Source organism: Tauraco erythrolophus, chromosome 6 (genome assembly GCF_009769465.1).
Source record: "Tauraco erythrolophus isolate bTauEry1 chromosome 6, bTauEry1.pri, whole genome shotgun sequence".
Classification (NCBI taxonomy): Eukaryota; Metazoa; Chordata; class Aves; order Musophagiformes; family Musophagidae; genus Tauraco; species Tauraco erythrolophus.
Window position 1 is genome coordinate 56,928,819 of NC_141470.1, and position 13,993 is coordinate 56,942,811.

The window sequence follows — 13,993 nt, forward strand, 5'->3', positions numbered from 1 at the left end:
TTGCTCAAAATTGCTAACAGCTTGGCGATTATTCATACCACATAGACTATTACAGAGACTGAGCTGAGACATCTCTTATGGAAACCATTATAGAGCAAACCATTGGGCCCTATCTTCTCTGTGTAAATGAACAGAGCTCGACTGAGTCAGCAGAGGTTCCCCTTTTTACAAGAGCAAAGAATGCAGCCCCCTGCTTTGAACCCTCCAAATGTGCCAAAACTGTCACCTTTGAGAGCTGAGTGATCAAGGTTTGCTCTTTGCATCCAAAATGATTCTTTTGGCAAGTCCTTGAACGCAGGTAAAGTAAAGTAATTGAAACATTCCAACCCATACTTAAAATAAAATTAAATAATAAAAAAGACAGACTTACAGCAAAAGAATGGATTGCGTTTTATTCTTAGTGCCAAAGTCTTCCTCAGTGGGGAGTTTAACTTTTGCCTATTTGGCACATAATTGCAGAGAGTGCAGCAGAAACTCAAGCCTGCCCCAACACCAGGACCTGGCAGCTCTCTCAAGACATGGGATAGGAGAGGAACACCCCCTGGGGTGCACGGGGGTCTTGTGGAGCCACGTTGCTTACTACCCCTATCACCGCTACTCATTTGTGAATAAATAATAACAACCAAAGGTGTAAGTGATAGTTTTTCACCATTCAGGTTGCACTACAAAGATGAGTGAAGAAATCTTCCCTGCTCAAGGTAACTTCAAACACAAAAAGCAGAAGTCTAAGGGCACAAGCACATGCAACTATAAAATAAACATACGTTTTGTAATAAACAGCTGATCTACACACTTGTTCCAAAAAGGAGTCGTTGGTCATCTCTCATCTCTCATTGTCCATGGCAGAATAGCTATATTTTAGGTTGTAAAAGACTGCTATCACCATGCTGCTTCTTTACTTCGTGGTAAAGAGAAGCAGCCCTCCACCTCAGCAGCATTCTCCAGTCAGCTGGAGAATTCTACCATTCTACTGGTACATCCATGTTAAAGTCAGGACGACGTTGGCACTCCATCTAGCCAGCTGAGTCAGCTCCAAAATAACAGCTCTCATTTTAATGAGGAAAGCTTATAATTATGTGGTAACTCATCCATGACTCAGGCATCTGGGTGCTCTCCTCAAGTAAAGCAACAAACATGCCAGTGAGCTCCTGACAAGACTGAAGCCAATGGGAGTCTCACCATGAGCATCAAAGAATTGAGATTTCAATTCATGCTCTAGCTCAATCTCTGTCCCTCTATGGGCAAATCACTTAATGAAACATTTAACAATTTATTGCTCTTGGGAGAGTTACTTATTTCCCTCTGCCTTTGTTTTCTCCTTTTACAGGGACAACACTCAAAGCTTTACAAATCGTAATTAGCAAATTTCAAAGGTACTTTGAAATCTTGAGATAACAGCACGCTACAGGTGCACAGTGTATTTACTCTTAGCACTTCAGGCCAGTGGTCCCTAACCAAGAAGCAGGGTTGGGTGAAACCAGAAGACAGGTCCATCAGCTTTGCTTATTCCAGAATGGCTTAAGAAAGTCTTTGTACTGAGAAATATGTTTCCACTCAAAGCAAAAATGCAGTCTCACAGACCTGCTTTTCTGTTGAGCTCTCCCTCAAGAACAGAAAGTTCCACCTATGCCAGTGATCTACTAAATTAGATTTTACTTCAATATGTGTTAAGAGATTGGAAAAAGATTTTGAACAAATGTTTACTCCTCAAAAAATCTTAACAGACTCAAACCTATATTCACCGTGGGTATACATAATAACAATAACAATAACAATAATAATAATAATAATAATAATAATAATAATAATAACAACAACAACAACAACAACCACCCTCTGGGACATACTGTGAACATCATAGATTCATAGATTTCTAGGTTGGAAAAGACCTTAGAGATCATCGAGTCCAACCATCCCTAGTCCCCATTAAACCATATCCTCAAGTAGATCATCCACCCCATTCTTAAACACATCCAGGGATGGGGACTCAACCACCTCCCTGGGCAGCCTATTCCAGTGGCTGACAACCCTTTCAGAGAAGAAATACTTCCTAACATCCAACCTGAATCTCCCCTGACTAAGCTTATGCCCATTTCCTCTTGTTCTATCACTCATCACTAATGTAAAGAGCCCTTCCTCCACCTCCCCACCATCTTTTCTCAAGTATTTATAGGCCGTAATCAGGTCTCCCCTCAGCCTCCTCTTCTCCAGGCTAAACAGCCCCAACTCCCTCAGCCTCTCTTCATAAGTTTTATTTTCCAGCCCCTTGACCAGTTTAGTCGCCCTTCTTTGGACTCGCTCCAGGAGCTCAATATCTCTCTTAAAGCGAGGGGCCCAAAACTGGACACAATATTCCAGGTGCGGCCTCACCAGTGCCGAGTACAGGGGCAGGATCACTTCCCCGCTCCTGCTGGTCACACCATTCTTGATACACGCCAGTATCCCATTGGCCTTTTTGGCCACCTGGGCACACTGCTGGCTCATATCAAGCCGGTAGTCAACCAACACCCCCAGGTCCTTCTCCGCCAGGCAGCTCTCCAGCCACTCTTCCCCGAGCCTATAGCGATGCTTGGGGTTTTTATACCCCAAGTGAAGGACTCTGCACTTGGCCTTATTAAAGCTCATGCCATTGGCCTCAGCCCAACGATCCAGTCTGTTCAAATCCCTCTGAAGGGCCTCCCTACCCTCGAGCAGATCGACACAGCCTCCCAGCTTGGTGTCGTCCGCAAATTTACTGAGGGTACATTCAATCCCCAATTCAATACAATCAGATCGGCTACAGGCTTTGCTTCATGGAAAACTTCCCAGCAGGTTGCTGTAATCCTTCTAGAAAGGATCAGGGCTGGATCAGCAGTGCCTCAGGGAGTGAGGTGCCCATCTCTTATTGGATTTACACTGTGATAATCTGAGCACAAAACTGTTGCTTCTTGGGTTACTTCATTAAAAAGCTGAAATTTTCATTCATGATGCCGTGTCTAATCTAAGCACTTGGCTTGCAGTCAGTTTATTTTCTGGGTTTATCAATGGTAAATGACCGTTGTCTTCAACTTTTACAAAGCTTACTAGTTCTTCCTGGGCATTGGACTCTCTCTTTGTCCTAAAAAGTATATTTAATTTTTCAGGAACATTTTGTTCTGGAAAATGTTTTTCATAGGGCAGTAAAAAAAAAAAATAAAATAAATCCCCCCTCCCCCTATGGAAAACCCAAAGGGTTTTCATTTGTCAAATATAATATACGCCCACGTAAGATCCATTCCTTAAAATAAATACTGAAACCTCGGAGAAAAACCTTGCACGGGGTTTGCAAAGGGAAAAAGCACCACGTAAATGTGAGCGGTGTTCAGTGCAGCCTGAGCCCCGCCAGTATCCTCGGCGAGCAGAGCAGCAGACCAGGGTTTTTACTGGCCTCTGTTGTGTCTGTTGAACTGTTGCTCTGTCTTTAGCGAAATCTCGAGCAACAGAAATCCTCTATTAAAACCACCTGCGCGGCTTTGTCAGCCGAGCTCCGTGCTGTCAAATAACTTAGCTTCTTAAGCCAATACAAGTCATTAAGAAGAAGGTGAATTAGAGATTTAGACGTTGCCGATAGTAACTATCTCTGATCAATTGATATCTTCCTCTGATAAAGCGGTGCTCCACGGCCGACCCCCTCCCCTGCCTCATCCGCGCAGACCCCGACCACTGGATCTAATTAGGGGTGAGGAACACCAGGCTCTCGTCAGCGCTGAAAGGCCATCAGTAGGCCTATCCATTAATAACTCTCCTGTGCGCTGTACATTGTAATTGTCAGACTGCAATTTACAGTAATCCTCCAATGCAAAAACTTAAATAGCTGCAGCTGATTTGAAATTCATACAACCAGTTGAAAGAGAGAAAAACAAGATGCACGGGTTAAAAGGCCAAATTGTGCAAGTGTGTGCGCTGAGTGACAGACATTTTAGTACTAGCCTGGGACCATATTTTAAAAGGTCACTGAAAACTTTTGGCTTGGGCCCTCTGACAAACAATGAACTTTCCATATATTTATTTGCCATCTCTTTGTTTTTACAGCAAGCAGAATAAATGAGTTAAATGACGTTGTGCGGGTCTGCACATTGTCAGCACAGGTTATAAGTCATTATTAAACTCCATCAAATCAGACCAAACCCGGTCTAGGCAATGAGACTAAAAGTTATTTGCATTCCTTCTGTCATAAAAAATCATATCCCCTTACCCAAGACTTTCGTTTCTTTATTAAATGCAGCCACAAGAGTATTTCAGGTCTGGCAATGTGAGCTCAGGAAAACCTACTCTGTATAACTCAGTGTAACAGCTTAGAACCGATTCCACTAAAATGTCCCAGTTGAGTGTATCTGGGCACTCAATCAAGACACACATATTACTTTTAAATAAGATTAGCCTTTATATTTTGCTGCTTAAGTTAAAACTTTTCATGTCATTCTCTCATTTTACGTAAACTCCAACATAATTCTGTTTTAGAGAATACTTCAAACAAATTAAAACCCTCAACTCGAACGTGTTTAGCAAAACTTGCCTAATGGCATAGCAAGCTGTTTGGTGACACTAAAACACTTTTAAATAAGATGAATTTTCCCTTCGTTGCCCTGGCTTTGTAATTACTGCTGCTGAACAGCATACGCCTTTGGTTACAATGGCAAAAGCAGCGGCTTGCGCTCTGAAACTTATTTGACAAATAACTTACAAGTGACCTGCAACATCTGTTTAAAAAATCGTCCTTTGGTATCTACCTCGAGTCAACTTCAGCATTAATTATGAAATGCAAACATATCACATGGGGCCAAGAGTAGCTTTTACACATAGACAAGGCACAGCGTGGGGAGAGGGGTGGGGTGCGAACGCCTTCCTTACGCCAGTGAAGGGGAAGGAAAATGTTGAAGCAAACCTCCATCCGAGCTACTAGTTTGTAACACCACACTAGTGAGATCCAGCTACGCTCAATGATGGGCCTGATCCCGGCAGTGCCAAGCTCCCGGGGACTCAGAGAGGCATAAGCCATGGTGGGACGGGGCTTGGAGAGGCAGGCAGTGATGCCCGGCACCTTCAGCCACTCTGGACATCAGCTGGAGCGGTGGGAGCACAGCACCTCTGAAACCGAGCCCTGAGCCTTGCTCCACTGGAAGGTGCCAGCAACAGCTATGGAGGTGCGTAGGTCATGGAAAACCTCCTGGAGCTGCAAACACCTATGTGAAAAGCAAAGGGCTCCACACCTCAATAGACTTTAATAGAACTAATGACAGCCCAGTTTACACTCACAAAGTCTAATAGTGATGGAGAGGTGTTCTTCAGTCGCTAAGTTTTAAAACCTGGTCTTACCTCTAGATAGTTTACTGCTGTGATGCTTGGTGTAATGAGAGCTCAGGATGAGATTCAGCTCGTAATACAAAAGCAGATGGAAGAGTGAAATAGAGCGCTTCTCTCTTCTTCAGAGAAGGGAAACGTTTTTTCAAGGTCTTATAAGTCTTTTTTATGTGGAAGTCAGTAAAAATTAAAAATAAGAAATTCCGACCCTAGGTAATCCTCAATTACATTATTTTGGATCTGATTTAAAAACTATCCAGCAAGGTTTGATTCAAATAACATGTGCAGTACAGATTTCCCTTCACATCAATAAATATTAATAGTATAACTATTGAATATAAACTTTTAGAGAACTATGTCATTATTGCAATTTAAATAAACTGCTTCTAAACTATATGGAAACACATGTAAAACACAGTTGGACAACACCAAAACTTTTGATTTCTGCAGCTTTAAAAGATATTTGCTTGTAAGAGATCAAAGACAGATTTAAACATTTACTCCTGCAGATCTCTTTTCTCTGTGCTGCTTTTTTCATTTACCTTCTTATACACGAACTTAATCAGCAACCAAGCTCAGCCATCAAGTGATAACGTTTCTGCAGCTAATTGTAGAATATTGGAGTCTAGTAAGGAATATTATTAAACTGTCCTATAATTCACGTTCCGTGTGAAAAACTGAGACTTGAAAAACACCTGCCCAAACAATTCATAAACACACGGCACAGCAAATACCTATGGTAATTCACTGGATTTACAACCGTCATATTATATTAAACATACTGTATCAAAATTTATCGCCCATTACACAGATTCCTGTTTTAATAATATCTCGTACTTGTACAATAGCACCTTCTCTCCCAAAGGGTCCCAAAGCACTTTAAAAATCATCCATACAGGAATTGCTTCATTCACTGTGGAAATACAGCTGCCTCTGGGGTGGAACGGGGGTTAGGAGAGGGGAGTAATTGCACACAGCGGTTATAAACACTGACAGTTGAGAGAGATGGTTGGGGATGGGGAGCGGAGAAAATTATACCACAGTCTCAGGAGCCTCATATAAAAGGCATAACCCCAGTCGCAGGTGAGGGAGGTGCGTCGGCAGCCGTGGCAGAACGTGCACCGATTCAGGGTACTCTTGCGGTAACCATCACTGGTGAGCAGTCCCCTCCGTAGGGTCAAGCTGCAGCCTGCAGCTCCAGTCCTTAGGTAGTGGGTCAGGGAAAGGGATGAGCCTTCCTGCGGGGCAGCCCCTGGCTGCTGAGGCAATGGAGCCGAAGGCTTGGAGGATCCACCTCCAGTATCACCACACCGCATTGCCCAGATTCCCCGAAGATAACCCAGCTGCGCCTCCAGGAAACCACAGGAAAATGGGAGCCCACTGACTGGAGACATCTGCGGTAGGCAGCTAGGTGAAATTGTCCAAAAATAGTGCAACATTAGAAAAAATAAGGCAGATGCATGGATTTATGGCTAGGCTGTTGACTCAGTTCAAATTTGGCTGTCAAAGACTGCTGTTACCTACACGACTGAAAAATGTTTGAGTTCCTCAGTTTACTGCAGTTGAGCTTCATCTGCTTCTTCGTACTTGCCATAATTGCCAAAGTAGTCTCCTGTGCCTTCGTGTCAGCCTCAAATCTCTCCAGCCTGGTCTCACTCAAGACCTTCTCAGAATCTCTTTGATCATGGCAACGAACCAACTTCTGAACGTTGGGTTAGATTCAGATTTACAAGGAAATCAGTCAAAAGCTTAAAGCTGTCCCCTGAAAATCACCACCGATGGGCTTATTCCTGCCTCTTAGACTTCAACCAGAGAACTGAAACCCTAAGCTGCAATTGCTTGTCTTTAGTTTGAGACATGTTATCCTGGTGACAGCTCAGGACAGAGATGCTTTTTCAAAAAAGACAGAAGACTGTGCCAATACGGGGAATGAGCAAACGTAGCTCTCAATGTGAGCAGTCACAACGAGGTGAAAACCAGCAGGGGGTTTTAAGCTGACTGATGTCAAAAGGCCACAACTACAGTCTTATCTCTATCAGGAAAACTGGTTTCCTCCCTATCAAACACAGCCCTATCGTGCCTGCTGTCTGTGGCATGGCTGACACAGAAGCTGTACCTTTACTGCGGGCACAGAGGGCAGGCCACGGCTCTTCTCACCACAAGCCTGCCTTGGATGCAAGGCAGAGTTTTCACTATTGCAGTTAAGACATGGAGTCCTCACAGAGGTGACATCCAAAGAGTCACAAACTCCACAGCACTTGTTTCAGGCCTCAGAGGACTAAGTTCAGGGATACTTAAGGCTTAAATGCTGTTGGAAGTGGCAAAAACTGGTAAGGGACTTCTGCAGTTCTCAGTGGCCAAGCTCAACTCCTGCTTCTTGCAAGGCTCTACTTCAGTTAGTCTCCTTCCCAGTCCCTCCTGCATGTCCCGCTGTCACCTTAAAACTTGATGCTGGAATGAGCAAACTTTGGCTCTGCCTGTTTCTACCACCGCCCAGCTCTCCTTCATGATGCTCACCCCTTTCTGGGGAGCTGATTTATGAGCCAAGTTGCCCAGGTCTCTTCCCTTTCCTCTCTGTATTTGAAGTGCCTCTGAATCTTGGCATTTCTTCCAAAATATTTCCAGCCTACAACTTTCTCTATTTGTTGACACATCTCAGGTGTTTATGCAGATCCCCCATCACTCCTTGCCTCAGTCACTGCAGTTTCTGGGATTTCCTGACACACGTCAATGCACCATATCCTATACCAAAAGCAGCTGCTATATATCTAGCGCAGACTACGTACTCAGGTTTAGTTTAGTTCCTGCAGCCTGTGTGCCACAGGGTCTGTTGCGATTTATTTAGCTGCTGCATAAAGTAACCCTTCACCTTAGCTAAACTGCCAATAAACCAACATCACTTTACAAGAAACCTTCCACAGAGGTTGCCGTGTGGTTATTTTACACTAATTTAGCGGCTTGCAACTAAACGTTAACATAAAATGAGGAGTACCCTCGCGATGCACACGCACAAGGATGTGTGCTCGATTCAGCTCTGCGAGGTGGGTCAGGAGGGTCTGAATCATGGAATGGTTAGGGTTGGAAGGGACCTCAAAGATCATCTAGTTCCAACCCCCCTGCCATGGGCAGGGAAACCCTCCACTACACCAGGTTGCCCAAAGCCTCATCCAACCCGGCCTTGAACACTTCCAGGGATGGGGCATCCACAACTTCTCTGGACAACCTGTTCCAGTACCTCACCACCCTCAACGTAAAAAATTTCTTCCTTATCTCTAATCTAAATCTGCCCTCTTTCAATTTAAATCCATTGCCCCTTGTTCTATCACTACACGCCCTTGTAAAAAGTCCCTCTCCAGCTTTCCTGTAGGCCCCCTTTAGGTACTGAAAAGCTGCTATAAGATCACCCCGGAGCCTTCTCTTCTCCTGGCTGAACAGCCCCAACTCTCTCAGCCTGTCTTCATAGGAGAGGTGCTCCAGCCCTTGGATCATCTTCATGGCCCTCCTCTGGACCTGCTCCAACAGCTCCATGTCCTTTTTGTGTTGGGGACTCCAGAGCTGAACACAATACTGCAGGTGGGGTTTCACAAGAGCAGAGCAGTGCTCTGCCAGGAACCTTCTAGCTGAAGAGTTTCACAGAAAGGGTAACTTTTTAAAGCCCAGCAAAGACATTTTGTCCAGGAAAAAAATGGTCGCTACATCTTCCATAGATCCCTTCCCACCTCCACCACCAGCAACTTCAACACCATTGTTGAGGCAGAATCCTGGGAAATTTTGCCCTTGTTTTAAGCGAGCTTTTTGCTGGCACAGCCCTGCACAGCAGCCAGTGGGCCATACAGGGAGTACAGCTGCCTGTGCCACACTTGTTTGTATAGAGATCTCTTTTGCCTGGAGCACATGAACTATGTAAAGTGAGAGGAAGGTGATGAGTGTTGCTGGCAGGAACATAATGCCCTGCTATTCCAGCTAGAATCACACTGAAAGCAATAATTTCTTAACTTAAAATTGATGCTGCAAAATACTATTAATTGCTATAGATGTGTGAGAGAATAGGGCAGATCTTGGCTGTCGAGATACTGAGGCTCTATTGAATTCAGGGAGGGTTTCGTTCCGACACCAGGGTCTTGCCAAAACTCAGTTGACTGAAGAGTGAATATGATGTCTGTGCTTAATGATTCCCGTGTTCACTGACGCTTGTGCTAATGCTGGTAGTTGTGAAACAGGCAACTCGTACAACCATAGCGCTGCTCCTGTTTGCTTTATAAATGAGAATCAAAGTAAGTTAAAAATCTTACCCTAAAATTGATGCCAAAGTGCCACTCAAGTACTCCTGTGAAAACTACTTTCTTAAAGGAATATATAGTTGAGGACTGGACTGGTGATCCTGCGGTCCCCTCATGGAGCTCAGAGCTTGGTAAGTGAAGTCTGCCAACTTGACGCCAGTTTGCTACAAGCGCTGGAACAGCTGCAACAGTTCATACTCACTCCCCTGCTTCAGGCTGAGTGGCAGCAAAGAAGAGGGGATCATTCTCACCTCGGCAAGTTGATGAGCGTGCCCCTGGAGTAACTGGTGACTCACTGGCCACGCTGCAGCTAGGTGAAATCTCTTCTCCCTGAATGAACATTCCCAGCTTGAAGCTACAGCGTGGGATCCATCTTATCATCTTGAGTGCCAGCCCTGGGCTGGGGAGGAAGGAGCCTCCCCCTCATTCAACTCACCTCATTTCAAAAGGGTGATCTAAGGGCAGGAACACCCAACGGTGCCCTGCAGCTGCTGACGCGGCTCCACTGACAGCAGAAATGGGTGGGATTTAGCCCAGATGGAGCTGCCTGCAGAATGCATCCTGAAGTTACCTGCACAATTGTAGATGTTAACAGAAGCTCTGAGGAAGACGGCCCTTGTTCTTCCTCCCCGCTAACTGGAGCAAGCAGTTGGATAGTCACTGCAATAGGCAGGCTATCTCAAAAGCAGGTAGCTGGTGACCATGCCATATACTTCGTACTTTATACTTCAGAGCCTGAAAAAACAGAAGCAGACCAGGAGAGGCTGCCTTTGCACATCACTGCGTCACTCAACTTTCGCTAGACTCCTGGAATTTACACTTACTATGTCTGACAGACTTTTGTGTTAAGTTCAAATGCACACAAATTACAGAGCCCAAGTGGATGTCTTCCTAGTGAGTTCAGTGGGAGCTGGACAGGAACTCAAAACTAGAGGAAATTTTCAAGTTCAGTTGAAGTAATTTTCTTCTGTTAAGAGTTAGCATAAAGCTTCCAATAAAATATATAGAAAAGTAATGTTTTTTTTAAAAAAAAGTATAAGCCAGGTAAGTGGAGGTGGCTAAGCTGCAAAGTAAATGATACTGTTTTCATAACATATGGAAGGTCCTCGGTTATTTTACTCGCCGAAATGAAAGCATTGTTCACATCTACAGTAAGGAAGGTCATAATCACAGCTATGAGAAAAATAAAACCCACTTACACGTCAGTACTGCCGGTGTCCACTGACATGGAGATTTCCTCTGAGGAACGGATCCTGCACCTGGACTCTAGCAGAAGTGTTAAGGAAAGCTCAGCCAAGCACCAAACCTGCTCCTCTGCGCTTCTGGACTTGGAAGTTACGATTAGCTTCGTTGCTACCTCATATTCAAAGCCTGATTTTTCTCAGTTTTCACTCAGATTTGTTTTTGTACATGGCTTTACTTAAGAATAGCAGCTAACCAAATAATATCTTCACTCTATTGATGCAATTATGAAACACATTTATTGTTATAACAATAAGGAGCTGAGAAACCAGTACCTGTAAACTCCTCTTCAGATAGATATAGAGGTATTCTCTTTTCTGAGGTTTGTCAGAACGACAATTGGTAACTATCCTGAAAATTTGCGTCTCGATGTTACAGCTTTACTGAAGTTAATTATTCCTGTTTTTAAGTCGAGCCTGATGTTCCTTTGGGGGGCAGGAAGAACCCAGTTGCTGCTGCGTTCTGAGTAGCTTAAATTTAAAAAACTATAAGCATCTTTATTTTACGTTATAGAATTTCAACACCATCGCTAATAAGCTGTACTCAAAATTTACAATAAGTAGGTGATGCTCCTGTACTGGCAAAAAACACAGTCACCTGCCTTTGACGCAGAACCTTGACTGATTTCACACTTTGACTTTCTGGAGAACTCTGGATGCTCATTACTACCCAGCAAGGGACGGACCACTGCCTTTGAGACTCAAGTTTAAATGGCCACCCCTCATCTCATTCCTCCACAATGAACAGGAAGATAGTGGAATCTTCAACTATTCATTTTTAAAAAATCATTCTTCTCCAGCCTATTTTCCTGTAGAAAATTTGGAGAAAAAAAGTTTTATGGTTTGAACCACTTGCTAGAACTCGGGGGGGGGGGGGGGGGGGGGGGAGCTGTGTTGTCATCCCCTACTATGGCTTACTAGCCTATGCATTGGAGCTTAAAGGGCCTTACCTACCGATGCCATCAGTGTCAGGGTGGAACCTAGAGAGGAGGTGGGAAAAAAGCTGGGAAGCCATAGAATATCCACAGGGTTCCTCAAGATTCTCAGCTGAGAATTGCTTGCTTCATTACAGCTGAGACAAGGAAAAAACACACTGTGGAAAGACTTGGGTGATTCAGCCCTCCTCCAAGTCCCAGAAAAAGGTAGCACCATGCCTATCAGCAGTTCAGCAGGCATTTCTCTATAACCGAAGACAAAACGCATACTAGAAGTTGCCCACTGCAGACGCCAGGAAACTGACTGCTGCACTGGGAAGTTTTCAAAAAGGAAGACTCCTGCTCTTTGACTGGCAGGCCTGTCCCATCTCCATAAAACAGGCACATGATGCTGGTGTGCTGGCCAGAACACTCTACAAACACGCTTTCAGTAGTCAGGATAAGTGAAAGACTAACAGAAAACAAGTAGAAAAAAACAACTAAAATAACTTAATTAATTTTGAGACCATTGGCAAATATTAACATGTTATTCTTAAAAGATGTGCCGAATTGTGCAAACCTGTGCTACTGAACCCTTGTGCTCTGGGGCCTCCCAGCTCCAACAGGAATTTTGCAGGTATAATGGTCAACACAGAGATCAAATTGTAGCACGTACATCATCATTTTTAACCTGAGTGTCCCTTAAGAGTCTTCACATAGCTATGAAGACAGTTCATTCATCAGAGGAAGGAGACAAGCAGACTTGTCTTTAAACAAGGTCAAGAAATAATATTTTCACAATTCCTTTTTTTTATTTAGACTGAGACTGAAAAGTAATTTTTTGTAAACTCTACAAGATTTATGGAAAGATAAGGAGGAACTAAAAACAAAAGCAAAAAGACAATATAAGGTGAACAGACCATAACTTTATTGGAGATATACTCAGCTACAATTATTACAAAAAACTATTAAAGGTAATTGTGATCCATAAGGTGCAGATTGCAAACTTCTGCAGCATGATTACAGTATGAATGAATTACATTTTATGTCCCTTAAAGACAGCTGCAGCATGTGATGGTAAATATTTTATTGTCCATCAAATTATATTTGTTATTCATTCTACTTGATTTTAACCATCTTTTCAGTCAAACTATTTACAATAAAAACACCTGCAATTTCCAATTCTTTTTCACAAACATTTTTCTCTCCAACTTGCTGCTGCAGTAAATTCTGAGTGCATCTACAAAGCAATTAGTCTGTGGTTGCCATTCAAATGAAAGAGGGAAAAAACCCAAGGACTTTATTGGATAAAATTTATTTTCAAGAAATGTAGTTAGCTTTGACAGAAGTTAATTTTATCTGCTAGTGGAGTATACTACAATGACCTCTGGGTATTTGCTAACAGAATTCAGGCTGAGTTACAGCTGATATTTAGATTACATTTCACGGTCATGAACTGTAGTGTTTTAAGTTTTAAACCTAATATGAAAGTAAAGAAATTAACTTTTAACTTCTCCAAAATTAGAGCAATTGGAAAAGGATCAATGTCAGTAATTAAGTACCAAAAATCAAAATCCTTCTCGCTTCACTCTTGTAATAAACACAGAGATTTCCACGACAACGTTTTTGTAGGGAACCCCACCCAAAACATACAAACCCAGAATCCTGTCAGACAGAGGCAAGTGTAATGTCACAGCAGACCACGATGCTGTTTGTCATTTTCAGATTACATGTGCTGCTGTGACTGGGATACAAAGATTTCGCTTTCTATACAGACAAATGCATGTAGCATAGTTATGTCGTATGCAGCAACATAAAAAACACCTTTTCCAGTTTAGGGTTCTGCGTTTGCTTACAAGGAGGAAAACTCAAACTTCACAACATACGTATAAGCACAAGATCTTCAGGTATGTAAAGAATGCAGTTCCATTGATTAAATGACACCACATCAATTTGCACCAGCCGAGGATCTGGCACTTTATCCTGGGGCCACCACTATATTCCTCCCCAGCACGGAAACTGGTTCCTGTCCAAGTTCTGTACTCTGCAGTCACAACACACTATTGTGTCACAAGACTTAAAAATAGTAGGCTTTTTTTCTGTACGGACTTTAGCAGCATCAAGCTGAACAAACATTTCAGAAGTCGCTACTGGGCACTCAATATTCAGACCAAGCAGAGATTTGGTTGAGGTTGACCGAATTACTAGGGGCTGTCTTCTCGCAAAACTACATTATACG